This window comes from Sapajus apella, unplaced genomic scaffold (assembly GCF_009761245.1).
Source record: "Sapajus apella isolate SASKATOON/1434 unplaced genomic scaffold, GSC_monkey_1.0 scaffold54, whole genome shotgun sequence".
Classification (NCBI taxonomy): domain Eukaryota; kingdom Metazoa; phylum Chordata; class Mammalia; order Primates; family Cebidae; genus Sapajus; species Sapajus apella.
In genome coordinates this window covers 4,637,753-4,651,154 of record NW_022436994.1, presented here as the reverse complement: position 1 = coordinate 4,651,154, position 13,402 = coordinate 4,637,753, and the positions used below count along the sequence as shown (strand labels likewise).

The 13,402-nt window shown below is 48.7% G+C and overlaps 1 protein-coding gene across 5 annotated transcripts in view; it reads right to left on the bottom strand.

Annotated features, from left to right (window-relative positions):
* The window catches only part of GRB10 (growth factor receptor bound protein 10), a 203,571-nt gene extending 199,245 nt beyond the window's left edge, over positions 1 to 4,326 (bottom strand). Inside the window, exon 1 of one of the 5 annotated variants that reach the window (XM_032244207.1) lies at positions 4,090 to 4,326. The gene's annotated coding sequence lies outside the window, so the exon portion shown is untranslated. The remainder of the gene's footprint in view (positions 1 to 4,089) is intronic. The other 4 variants (XM_032244202.1, XM_032244208.1, XM_032244206.1 and 1 more) reach the window with 4 other exon arrangements.
* Between the last annotated feature and the right edge of the window lie 9,076 nt (positions 4,327 to 13,402).

Here is a 13,402-nt window from a genome sequence, read left to right as displayed (position 1 = left end):
AGCACTGCAAGGCAAAAATACAAAAGCCAAGCCCCCTTTCTAACCAACCTTATAAATTAATAGCAAGCAGGATGTGATCAAGTCCACAAGCCGCTCTAAGACAAGGGCAACTGTGCAAAGTGCCTACAGACATCGCCACAAAGACCGCATGAGCCAATCACACACATCACACCGCATGTGACCTTCCCAACAAGCCGCGGAGGTAAACACGCCTATGGCTTCCATTTTAACAGATCAGGCTGGTTCACTTGTTCAGGCTGGCCAAACTAGTAAGCAGTACAACCAGGACTCATCCGAGGCAGTGTGCCTGGTGGAACCGTCAGTGCTGGCTGCTGCCCTGGTCGAACAGAGCAGAAAGGAAGTAATATGGTGGGAGGCGTAATTCCTCCCCAGCACCCATTCCCGGGCTGGACGTTAACAACAAAAAGTCTACTCTGCTGCTGGGCACAGCCCAAATAACAAGCTCCTCAAATTAGGGGTCTGAACAGACAAGAATTTCCCCAAAATCTATATGTAAAGTAGATGGTTCTAAAATATGAATATTCTAATACAGGAGAAAAGAAAACTCCTTAGAGTCACTATATCCTAAAAGAAAAAAAAAAAAGAAAAAAAAAAAATCAGAACCACTCATTTCTACCTCTGAGATTATTTTTGATAACCCCGGGAAATGGCTTTTTTCCATTGCCATCTCAAGGACAATCACACCATTTTTCAATCCATTATTAAAGAAGAGCCATCCGCCTGCCTTTCCACAAGTGAGCGGGTGGTTTTAAACTTTGCCTGCTTTTATTTCCCTGCAGTTTACAGGCCCCGGTGATCACCAGGAGCGTGGACAAAAGCCTCCCGAAGACAAACATGCAGGAAAGCTCATTCCTCAGAGATCAGTTCAGAAGTACTCTAGGTGGGGGGCGGGAGCCCAATGCAAAGGTGTCCCAGCCAAGAGGAAGGAGGACAGAAAACAGATGCAGCTCCCTAAAACTGAGCAGCTAAAAGATTCACACAAATTAAATACCAGCTAGTGGCTGAATGGATCAGAGCAGTTATACCCCTAACTGAAAGTGGTCCCCTAGAACTCCAAAGTATCTGTCTGCCAAGCCTCACCCACCAAGTAGCTGGACGACCTTAACTTCTTCCATAATCTTCCAGTTAAATAAAAAAATAAAATAGCACCAGTTAAAAGAAAAATCTCCTCTAGCAGGAAAAAAAAAAAGTTTATTTAAACTTTAAACGACTGATTACCTAAATGAAAGACAAGGCAAATAGGTTCTCAGGAGCCATGCAATGCCACGTTGGTTTCATAAACTGAGAAACAGACGAGGGGATTATGCAGCAAACGTGCAGAGGCACAGGCTTCCCCTCCAGGAAGCAGGACCAAAATCCTCTGCAGTTAGCTCTGAGCTCTGACAGGCTGGTAACCGAACGCCAGATACAAGCTCAAATACATTCTACTATCCCATAGGTTTCTCCTCCCCCTACAGTTAAAAGTCGGACAGAATTCCAAGAAAATAGGTTCCGTTCCTTAAATTATGCTACCTTTAAAGCATTCGGTTTTATCAGATATACCAACCAAGAATTTCTACAGCTCTAAGATGAAGCCAAAGGCACAATAGATGTCTTTGTTCACGCTGGAGTTTGATTTCTATACATTATATAGTCTCTACCCAGAGAGATCAACAAAATCGAGTTCTGAGCTAACTCTTCAAGACTGACTCTGCTCTCTTCTCCTACTGGAGGCTGCGTAGACACAGACATAGCACTTGAAACTGGGCCAGGGCTGCTCTAGGTCCCAATCCTGATGTCTGTCACCATACAAAGCTCTGGACAAGTAGCTGGCATGAACCTGCCCAGCTCTGCGTTCCTGATCCACAAATGAAAAATATTTTAACTGGTCCAAGCTGCCCCAAAAGTGACCAGACAACGGGTAATTATGCAATAGATGACTTTAGGGGTACACAGCTTTTCTATTTTAAGTAAACAGTAAACATAACTACTTTTTTATTTACAGTAAACGTAACTACCACATCAAAACTCATGACTTCATGGATATCAAAATTTCTTCCCAAAATAAATGTGCATTTAAGTGTAAAAAATGAGAAACTAAAGGGAAATATCTATAATGCTCTGGTAAGATGGCATTAACCTTGAAGGCTGGGAGCCCCCAGACTAGGCAACCGTCACAGAGCCTCCTAGTTCTCCAACTGTGTGACTGGCAGGCTATACATTCCTGCCCCACGCCATTTCCCTTTCAGAGGTGGATGTACTTTTGCAAATAAAACACAAGACTAAAATGATCTAAAGCTTAGGTTCTAGTGACAGCTTTGTCACTTGCTGACAGTATGACCTCAGGTGTGCCAATTAACCTCCTGAGCCTTGGTTTTCAGACCTGTAAAATGGGGATCAGGAGGTTGTAGAGGAGTTTAAAAGCAAGTGCCTTGCAAACTGTGAAATGCTACAGAAGTATCCGTCGCTACACTTCTCAGTTACAGGAGCAATGCCTGCTGGGTGTGTAACTCTGTCTGTCCTCAAATTCCCTCCCTCGCTGTAATCTGGGGATTGGCCTGTGTTGCCCTTCGCTTTCAAGTGCTCTCAGTAAAACTCAAATATTATGTGCAGTGATCCTAGAGTTTTGTGTTTTTTGTTGTTGTTGTTGTTGTTTTTAAGAGAAAAACCTAGACACCTAGAATCATTCCTGGAAATACATTGGATTTTCAGTGCTTTTGTTTAAAATACTCTCCTAAAAGTCACTTCACCGCGGCGGTCACAGCCAGAAGTCGTCCCATTGCTGTAGAAACTCTGATTCTCTCTCTTTCCTCTTGGAAAGAGAGGAACTCAGGGTCAGCTCTTGTTAAAATATTACCAGCATTGTGTTGTAAAGCCTAGTCAACTCCTGTTGCTTCGCTAACAACATGTGTTCTTGGTAAAACTGAGCGAAACTTTAAATAGACCACCATTTCTGAAACTCGGGGGCTCCAAACGGCTGAATCAGCATTTTCATGAACAAAGTGTTCTGGGCCTGGCCTTTTAAACAGCAGCAACGAGAAAGTTGTGCAATAACGCATATTTACTCACGAGCGCTCCTTGTTTTGGTCTTTTTTTTTTTTTTTACCCCCCATCTCTTGAATGAAACTGGGCACCAAGTTTGCAAGAAAATATTCTTTGAAATGCATTGTAAAGAGATCCAGGACCCTGTAAAAATCACCTGTGGCTCTTAACATTACCCAACTTTTCGGTGAAAGCAAAGCACAAAAAGTTCGCGTTTCTTTCAATCCCAAGGAAAGACGCACACAATAAAAAGTAAAGAATACCCTAATTTCCATAACGCACATGCTCGAGGGCAGTCGTCAGGCAGGCGTTTGGAGAGGCAATCAGCAAAGGCGGAGAGTTGCATCAGAAATTTCCTTCTGCAAACGGTACCGCTCTTATCACGTTTCCACGGCTGGCGGGCGGCTAATCCGCGAGCCCTCAACTTGCTGTTAGGCCCCAGCGGCGGGTAACGGGTCACCAACAGAACCCCCCCCCCCCAAAAAAAAGGTCCTCCGCCCGAGGCAGGGCCGGCTCGGGACTTGGGAGTGTCTGGCACCACTGTCCCGGACGCCCGGGCGCGCGCGCCGCGGCCCCGCCGCACAGTCGGAGCACCAGGAGCTGCAGGGGCGCCTGGGCGTCCACCCTCCCGGGCGGCGGCCCCCAGGAGCGCGGCCTCGACCGCAGCCCCCGCCACAGCCCGCGAGCCGCCGGCGTCTGACAAGATGGTTCAAGAATGCACCGCTTGGGCTCCACACCTCCCCCCAGGAGTCGGGAACGCAGCGGGGAGAGCCCGGCGGGGCGCCCGGACGCCTCCGCCTCCGCCGCGCGCCCGCAGCCCCAGTCCCGCCTCCAAGCGCCGCCCGCCGCGGGCCCGGGGCGCCAGAGCCCCCGGCCCGGAGGCGACGCCCTTCCGCCCGCCGCGCCTCCGCGGGGCCCGGCGTCCCCGGCCGCTGCGGGCCAGCGCGCAGACAATGACGGCGCGGGGACCCGCCTGGCCGTCCCGGGCCCTGCGGGGGCGCCGACCACAAAGTAACTTGCCGCCGCACTCCCCGCCCAACTCCGTACCTGCCGCGCGCGGCTCCCCGCCGCCTCCGCGTGGCTGCCCGCGACACTCGGCGAGGCCAGCGACGGGCGCGGGTCCCCGCGGGGCGAGGGCGGCGCACAGGACGGTCCCGGGCGCCCCGCGCCGCCGGCGCTGCCGCCACCCAGGGGCTGCGCGGAAACTTTGGGCTCCGCTGGGTCTCCGAACGCCGAGCCCGCCCGGCCGCAGCTCCTTTCCCTCGGCCTCCTCCCAGCCTCCCCACCCCCTCGATGGGCTTTAAACTGGCCCGGCCCCGCCCGCCCTCCCCGCCTCTGCCGCCGCCGCCGCCTCCGCCTCCGCCTCCTCCCCCGGCCGCTTTTCCTGCTCCTCCTCCCGCCGCCGCCGCCCGGACCGCTCGGCGGCCGCCAGCGCGGGAGGAGCCGGGGCCTGGGCCCAGGGCGTGGCGCGGGGGCGCAGGCCGGACGGCCGGGGGGCCAGACCCTCCCGGAGGCTCCTGCCCCGGGCCAGTGCGCGGGGCCCCTCCTCCTGCTCTCCTGGGGACTCTCGGACGCGGGACCGCAACCGCCGCGGCTCTGGAGGCTTCGCGGGCGAAAGACAAATTGGACCTGTCCCGAAAAGACAATTTGTAAGCGAACTGTTTGAAACGCACCAAGTATTAACTGCAGTCCGGATCCTTTATCCTGGGCGCAGCAGGACGGGACGGAAGAGCGAGGGGCTGCCCGGGACTCTGTCGTGGGCCGAAGGCACCCGGCCTGGGAAGAGGAAACCTGGGTTTGCTCACAGCCAGTCAGGTCTGGGGTCTAGCCTCTGTGAGTCTCAGTTTCCCCATCTGAGTCTGAGTATCGTCGGAGTGCGGGTGGAGTGAGGAGGCCCTCCATTTTTTCTTAATGCTGCCAAGCCTGGTGTCCTTATCTTTACAATGGGCTGATAACGCCCGCCTGAGGGTTGATGTCCTGGGGATTAAATGAGGTCATACTGGGAACATAAAGTGACTGCGAAAAAAGACTCTCCTCGCCGTCCATTGTTGGAAGCCATTGTCATTAGTGTGATTCTTAATATCTCTACCGAGTCAAAACTGTAATATACATAGCATAGCGATAATTATGTCTTTTCCTGGGTCTTGGTGTTCTAAACTCAGCTACAAGAAATCTTGCCTTCATTGAGCATGCACTTTGTGCAAAACCTTCAGAAATCCTTGCGTGTAACCCCCACTCTGGCCCTCTAGGTTGTTAGTGTTAGAGTCCCACTGTACGGACTGAGAAACTGAATCTCGGAGAGGTTAAGTGACTTGCCGAAGGTCAAGTAGCTGGTAAGTGCAGAGCAAGGATTGGAAGCCATGTACAGTATTGGGCCAAAGCCCTTTGTAGGCACCTTTCTATTGCTCCTGCTTCTAGCAGGGGTTATCCCACCTTGGACAGATGTTAATCATGGAAAGGTCATCCTTCCCTGTAACTGAGACAGGCCTCCCTAAAATTCCTGCCTGTCTGTCCAAGCTCCGAAACCCTTAAGATGAAAATCAAGAGAGGATGATGTCAAAGGATCTTTGATTCCTAGAAGAAAGGAACACAGAGGACTCCTGTTGCAGACAAAGGGCTCAAAAGAAAATTAAAGAAGAGAAAACTCAGTTTGAGCCAACTTTTCATAAATGCATAAGCTTTGAACCTTCTAGCTTTTGCTGAAGGTCCAATCAGCAATCCATGCCGACACCAGATAGCCTGATTGGCAAGGAGGCTTTGATAGAGGCTTCAAAACTTCCTTGATACATAGAGATATGTTCTTTTGGAATCACTTGTGGGTAAATTCCATACACCATGGCCCCTTTACCCCTAAATACACTGATTTTGTCTTTCCTAAGAGTAAAGATATTATCGTACATAACCACAATAGTCACCAAATTCATTAATTTATATTGATAAAATACTTGTAACATCTAGGGCCACATTCTGGTTTAGTCCAGTTGATCCGATGATGTCTTCCATAGTATTTTTTCCCCTTTTACAAGATCCGCTATTGAGGTCTAGAGTCGGTTATTCCATTTAGTTGTCTCAAAATGTATGGGTTTTCAGACATTACTATTCACAGAGAAGCTACTAAGATACATGTCCTCAAGTGTTTTCCTGCTGATATAGATCTCTAGAATTCCTAGGACAGGCCCTCATTCCCTACATTTCCTGGCTCTTTGTAGACATCAGTGGGCAGGACCCATTCAGGGCCACTTTCTGATGCAAGTTCATGAACTCGTCACTCTTGTGGCTGCAGAAGCTGCAGCTGTCCCCTGTGCAATGATCCTGGGTAAGCCAAGATACAGATTGTATCTTAGAACCTTCCCTTCCCCCAACTCCACATGGCTCTGCCCGCACACTGTGCTCCCTCTCAACAGAGTGGCAGCCACAGTGGAATCCAGCCATGCAGTCTATATGCTATCCTGGAGAGCCCAGCCTACTGGACAAGGCAGGGAGGCTTGCAGTTCAAGCACTTCCCCAGGGGGAAACGTGTAAGCTGGAATTAGGTGTCAGGACACAGCATTCTGTGATAGTAAGAAATTCAATTATCTAAACATGAGCTAGAAGCCTCCTTCACCTGAAAGTAGAGAGTCTGATAGACTCTAATTTTTAATTAGTAATGAATTGATTAACATCTGTCTCCCCGGTGACTAAGCATGGTGACTGTGGCAACCGTCTGCCCCCTCGCTAGTGTCCTTCCAGCAGGGGGAGTGCCTTGGACAGAGAGGGCACTAAGTGAATAGTCATTATTGGGGAATAGTGTCCTGTGAATTCATTTCTCAGGAGCCTCTGAGACCTGGGCACTGTCTCAAACATTGCCAGTAGCCTTGGCAAAGGGAAAGCGATCAGGGTGAATGGCATCCTGACAGCTAACTGCTCTGAGCAGCAGTGGCCCTCGCCTCTGCTCTCATGGGCCACTGCTAGTCACACAGCCTGGCCGCCATCCCACGTGGCCCATGGGGACATGCGAGCATGTGTCTGGAAAGCAGCCGCCTGCCCACTCCTGCAGGGGGCAAGGGATGGTCTACAGTCATAATATAATCGTGCCTGCCCTGGAATACCCAAGGAGCCTGTTTGTACTACAAATCCCTGGGCCTGCCCAAGCCCTGGACAGTTCACGTCTCCAGGGTGGATCTGCATTTTTAATAGACTCCTGCGTGACCTACATGCATGTCAGTATTCCAAACACTCCTTAACAAGAGAGAGACCACTCTGGAGTCTAGAGGTGGGGACTCTGGTGGCATTCCAGAAAGGCTTTCCAGTGGTTACCATTCCTCCATGGAGCCCTGGAACATCAAAGATGGTAAGTTGGGCAAAGAGAACTAAAGAAAGGGTCTTCCACTAGCCAGATTAATAAAAAAGAAAAGAGAGAATAATCAAAAAGAAAGAAAGAAAGAAAGTGCCTTTGGGGTTGAGGGACAGGCATGTATCCCAGACCAAAGCCACCAAGGACCTTGGCTTCCTCAGGGCGCAGTACCAAGTAGTTGTATTTAGTCATAGAATGCTGCTGCTGGGTCTAGGGTTGGAGTTTTGACAAGACACCAAGCTGGGGGGATGAGAAGGAACTTACTTGTCAGGTTTCTATTTAACCATTTATACTTATTTATCAAGCATAGGCTTATTCATGTATGGTGATAAGAGCACCAGATGTGTCTGTTATGGGGCCTTACCAGCACAGTGCCCCCCAGCTAGCAGTGCTCTGTCTAGAGGTTCTCCACAACCCTGGTTTTCCTTGATTCCTAAGTACCAGTTATATTGATCAGAGATGATGCTTGGCCCAAAGATTCCCATTCTGTAGGTAGGTTGGCCAGTGGGCGGAAGGATGACCCAACCAATCAGAAGCCTGCACCTGGGATTCTGAACCTGAAGTCCTGGAGGGACCTGCACAGTGGAGACCAGGGGAGGAACAGCGAGTTGGGCTCAGCATGAGGATGGTATAAAGCACAGAGACCCAAACAGATGCCCTCACGCCTCCTGTCTCCCTGGGCCCATGCTGGTACAGATATTGATTTGAACTTCCATGAAGTCCTTTTTTTTTTTTTTTTTTTTGAGACAGAGTCTGGCCCTGTCACTCAGGCTGGAGTGCAGTGGCATAATCTCAGCTCACTGCAACCTCCACCTTCCAGGTTCAAGCAATTCTCATGTCTCAGCCTCCCAAGTAGCTGGGATGACAGGTGCCCGCCACCATGCCCAGCTAATATTTTGTATTGGTAGTACAGTCAGTGTTTCATGATGTTGGCCAGGCTGGTCTCGAACTCCCAACCACAGGTGATCCGCCCGCCTCAGCCTCCCATAGTGCTGGGATTACAGACATGATCCACTGCACCCGCCACATTTTCCTTATATTGTCTAATATCAGCTCTTCTTTCCCTGAAGTTGCTTGGATCAAAATGTCTACAACCAGAACAGAGGCTCACAGAAGGCTGTTTCTTCAGGCTGGTTACTTAGGTATAATTTGCTGACCAGAAAATTTATTCTTTTTTAATGTACACTTTGTGGAGTTTGGAAAGGTGTATAGTTGTAGAACAGTAAAGACATTAATGCAAAGAGTTTTGACCCCAAAAAGCCTTCTCACCCCATCAGTCCCGCTCCCTACTCCAGGCAACTGATCCTGAAAGAAAGCAAAACCACTTTTCTTTCTTTCTTTTTCTTTATTTGGAAAGATGGGGAATCTCCCTCTGTTACCCAGGCTGGTCTCACACTCCCGGCCTCAAAGCAATCTTCCCTCCTCAGCCTCCCAAAGTGCTGGGATTACAGGTATAATCCACTCCCAACCGTGTTGTTTTCAATATTGTCTTCTGAATGGACTCACCAAGTATGTAACTTAGCATAATGCCCTGTGAGTCACCCATGTTGTTAAGTGACTAGAGAGCATGATCCTTTATAATGCAGGATAGCCGTGTGTCCACTTGTTCATCCGTTCTCTGGCTGGTGAAAATTTACGACAGTACCAGTTTCGGGCAAGTATGAATAAAACTGCTATGAGTATTTGGGTAAAGGTTTTTCTGAAAATGTAAGTTTTCCTTTCTCTTCGGTAAATAACTGCAAGAGAGACTGTTGGGTCCTATCTCAGTGTTTACCAGGAAACGCCAAACTGTTTTCAAAGTCACTATAGCATTTGCATCTGCACCAAAAATGTGTAAGTGTTCCAATTGCTCTGCATCTTCACCAACACTTGCTGTGGTTGGTCTATTTCATTTCTGCCATCCTGACATTGTGGGGGCAGCTTCCAATGCTGTGTGGTGGTATGCCATTCTGATTTAACTTGCATTTCCTTCCTGGCTAAGGATGTTGAGCACTTCGTGTGCGTATTTGCTGTGCATATACAGTGTTTTATGACGTGTCTATTCAAATCATGTGCCCATCTCTTTTTGGGTTTTCTTCTTATCACTGAGTTCTAAGAGTTATTTATATTTTCTGAATATCAATCCTTTAGTAGAGATGTGTTTTGCAAGTATTTTCTCCCATTCTTTTCATTTTTTAAATAGCGTCTTTCAAACAGCAGAAGTTTTTTTTTTTTTTTTTTTTTTTTGTGTGTGTGTGTATAAGATAAATGATCAATTTGTCCTTTCCTGGATTTTTTGTATCCTAAGAAATTCTTGCCTAACCCAATACAGCAATGATTTTCTTTCATGTTTTCTTCCAGAAGTTTTACAGTTTTGTCTCTTACATTTAGAGATATCATTCAATTCTAATTCATTTTTGTGGACCATGTGAAACACGGGTGAAGGTTCTTTTTTGTGGCATGTGGGATGTCTGCTTGTCCCACTGCGTGATTTGAAGTCAGAAGGTGATCCCAGCTTTGTTTTAGAACGCTCGATTCAGCTATCGTGGAGCCAACAGACCAGCTGGGAGACTGTAGGTGAGGATGATGCTGGGTGTGACAGAGGGTTGGACAATAATGGACAGATTGGGGTGAGTGTAGGACATGGGCACCGCGGCAAGTCTCTGCCCTTCTGGTGGCCCTGGGCTTAGGTGAGACTGTGGCAGTGAGCCTGGTGGCCAGCACAGAGGGAGGGAGGCGCAGCGTAGGGAGAGCACGTGGCCATGTTACTGCAGGAAAACACCATCACGGAGCAGCAGCAGAGAACCTGGCAAGCTCGGCACCCTCTGCCAGGCACTCTTTCTGAGACATCTCCTTCTGAGTTGAAACAACACTTCACCCATTGGGGTGCTTTGGGCTGCAGGGAACAGGGCAGGGCTTACCAACCTTGTCCAGGACATCTGTCCCCGTCATTCTCAGGGCCCAGCTTTGCCTAATACTTGCCCGAGTAGTGTCAAGATCTCAGTGCAGATGCTTCCAGGCATCAGTTCCCCTGATAACTGTCTCCAAGGGCACAAAGGGGACATTATTCTCCCTTACCTCATGCCAGAATCCCCTAGGAGATTTCTTCTCACATTTCAGGATCTAGAACATGGTCTTGGGCCTGCGCCCTAGCAGGAAGGAAGGTGAGAATGTGAGCTTCACACATCTTTAACTTCTGTACTATGGGGGCAGCTTCCACCAGCAAGAAAGAAGGATCAGGGATGGGGGTGGCTGGTAAATGGACCACCAAAAGGACATGGCCAATAGCGCATGGCCTTTATGGGAATGAAGAGCTGAGACTCCCTCTAGTTTAGAAGGAGTTTCCTAAATAAATGCAGGCTGGGAATTAGGATCCTAGGGATGACATGCAATTCTAAATCCCTAGGCATCCAGACCTAGTTATGCCTCTAATACATGAGCTTCTTTCCAGCCACTTAGAAAAAAAAAGTCATTTCAGCACCTTAACTCCATTAGAAGTTAATTAACCATGAATGTAGCACAAACTTTACTTAATAAAATATATCTCCATCCCCATACACTTCATGATTTTAATAACCAAACTTCCAGAGCTAGTAGGAGAATCCAAAATAAGAACAAAAATTTTTAATTGGTAAAATTATTTAGAGCTACTGAGGTTTCGTGTTAACAGAACCTTTGTGGAGTGTGAGCGCTGGGCTAGTGAATGTATGTTTTTGAGGCAACACTTAATGTTTAAGATGTTAAAGCCAGAAGCTGCTCCAGTTAGTCAGCATACATTCTTTAAGAGGATTAATCTGCCTGCAAGAGGTATGAGACTGCACAGAATAGAACAGCTAATCCTGGAGATGAACCTGATAAAGAGATCCCACAATCAGTAGGTACAGCACAGAGGAGCCCTGTCCAGGTGGAGGGCGAGCACGTGAGTGTTTGCATTCACTTTGGGTTTGCACTTCTGTTAGCCAAGTCTGAATGTTCAATTGCACAGGAGAGAATTATGTTTTACAATAATTTGCAAAGAGTCCTTCTCATTCATTTATATGTAAGTGTAGGCCAGGGTCATTATTATTTAGGACTCGTCAGATTTAAAGATCGAGTGACTGTACGTGACAGATTTTTCCAGGAGAAACTCAGTACTTTTTCTTCTTCTTCCCTTAGTTATTACCTTCTCCTCCTCCTTCTTCTCCTCCCTTTTCATTCTCAAAACAAGCACCATCCCCAAGTGTCTGCTTCAGCATAGACAGATGATATATGTTTAATGTGTACCTTACATTAGACATTGTACCAGCCACTTTATATGCATATTTCAGTTAATCTTCATAATAAATTCGAGGTAAATATGGTTTTCTTAGTTTTATAGTCGAGGAAGCAGACTCAGGAAAGCTACATGGCTTTTCAAGGTCACTTAACAAATAAATGGCAGGGCTGGCATTTGAAGCCCCCTTTGTCTGACTCCCAGTCTCTCCTATCTTCTTCCCACTATTCCTGGCTGTTTCTACTGTCATTTCTTGTCATTTGATTATTTTCCATGTAACCAGTTATTTAAATGTATGACCTCATGGGATGTCTTCTGTGCAAAAGTCTGCAATTAGATTTCAGTATCATAAAATTCTCCCTCTTTAGGAAAGGTGTTCTCATTTATTTTTGGATCATAAAATGTGATCTCATTTCTATTTAAGCTTGTGTCCCTGAATCCAAGGTGGAGGAAGGGGAGGGTCATGGCAGGAAGATATTAAAGTCTTTTAGTTATTCAAGTTAGGGATTTTAACCTCACACCTACCCACCTCTCCTTCCCCTCCTACTGTTAGGGAGTTTGACTCACTTGGCTCCGATGCGAGCCTGGGAATTCTGACCTCCTGGAGACCAGAGACACCCACAGGATAGGGATGGCACCTTGACAGGTGGCTCCAGAAATGGGCAGTGAGAAGAGCCATCCCTAGAGTGGATAGAGCTGGGTCGGAGACGATGCAGCCAGTTAACATATCCAAAAAGTGCAAAAGAGGTAGATGTCCTGCAGATGAGAGACCCTCAAAGTGATGAGACACCTGGTGGGCAGATGGAGCTAGCAAGGTTTGCTCATAGATGGAAGTCCAATGGCAGATACTCAGTCCCTGGGGAAGAATAAGATAGGGCTTCCAACCAGCAGGAAGTGAGTTAGGAGGTCAAGACTGTTCCCAGTAAAAAGTGGTGCCTTTTACTACTGGAACTACGAACTAAGTCTGTAGAGGACCCAAGTCCCCGAGCACCCCTGTGACACTCCTTCAGTATTCCCTTAGGAGAGGCATGCCAGTGTCTGCAGGGAATCTTTGACTGAAGAAAGGAGGAATAAGGGATAAGGAAGTAATGCAAGTCAGAAAGCCTGTACTAGGCCAGGTGTGGTGGCTCATGCCTGTAATCCCAGCACTTAGGGAGGCCAAAGTGGGCGGATCACTTGAGGTCAGGAATTCAAGACAAGCCTGGCCAACATGATGAAATCTCATCTCTGCTAAAAATACAAAAATTAGCCAGGCATGGGCCTGTAATCCCAGCTACTCAGGAAGCTGAGACACAAGAATTGCTTGAACCCAGGAGGCAGAGGCTGCAATGAGCCAGGATCACACCACTGCACTCCAGCCTGGGCAACAGACTGAGACTCAGTCTCAAAAATAGAAAGAAAGGAAGGAAGGGAGGAGGAGGAGAGGGGGAGGGAAGCGAAGGGGGAGGGGAGGGGGAAGGAGGGGAAGGGGAGAGGGGGGAGGAGAGGGGGAAGGGGGAGGGAGGGAAAGGGGGGAGGGGAGGAGGAAAGGGGGAGGAGGAAAGGGAGGAGAGAGAGGGAAAGGTGGCAGGGGAGGGGGAAAGGGGAGGGGAGGAGGAGGAAGGGGGGGGGAGGGGAGGAGAAGGGAAAGGAAGGAAGGAGAGGGGAGGGAGGGGAAGGGAGGAGGAGGGGAGGGGAAGGAGGGGGACGGGGAGGAAGGGGAGGGGAGGAGGAAAGGGGGAGGAGGAAAGGGAGGAGAAGGAGGAGGGGAAGGAGGGGAAGGGAAGGGAAAGGAGGGGAAGGGAAGGGAAAGGAGG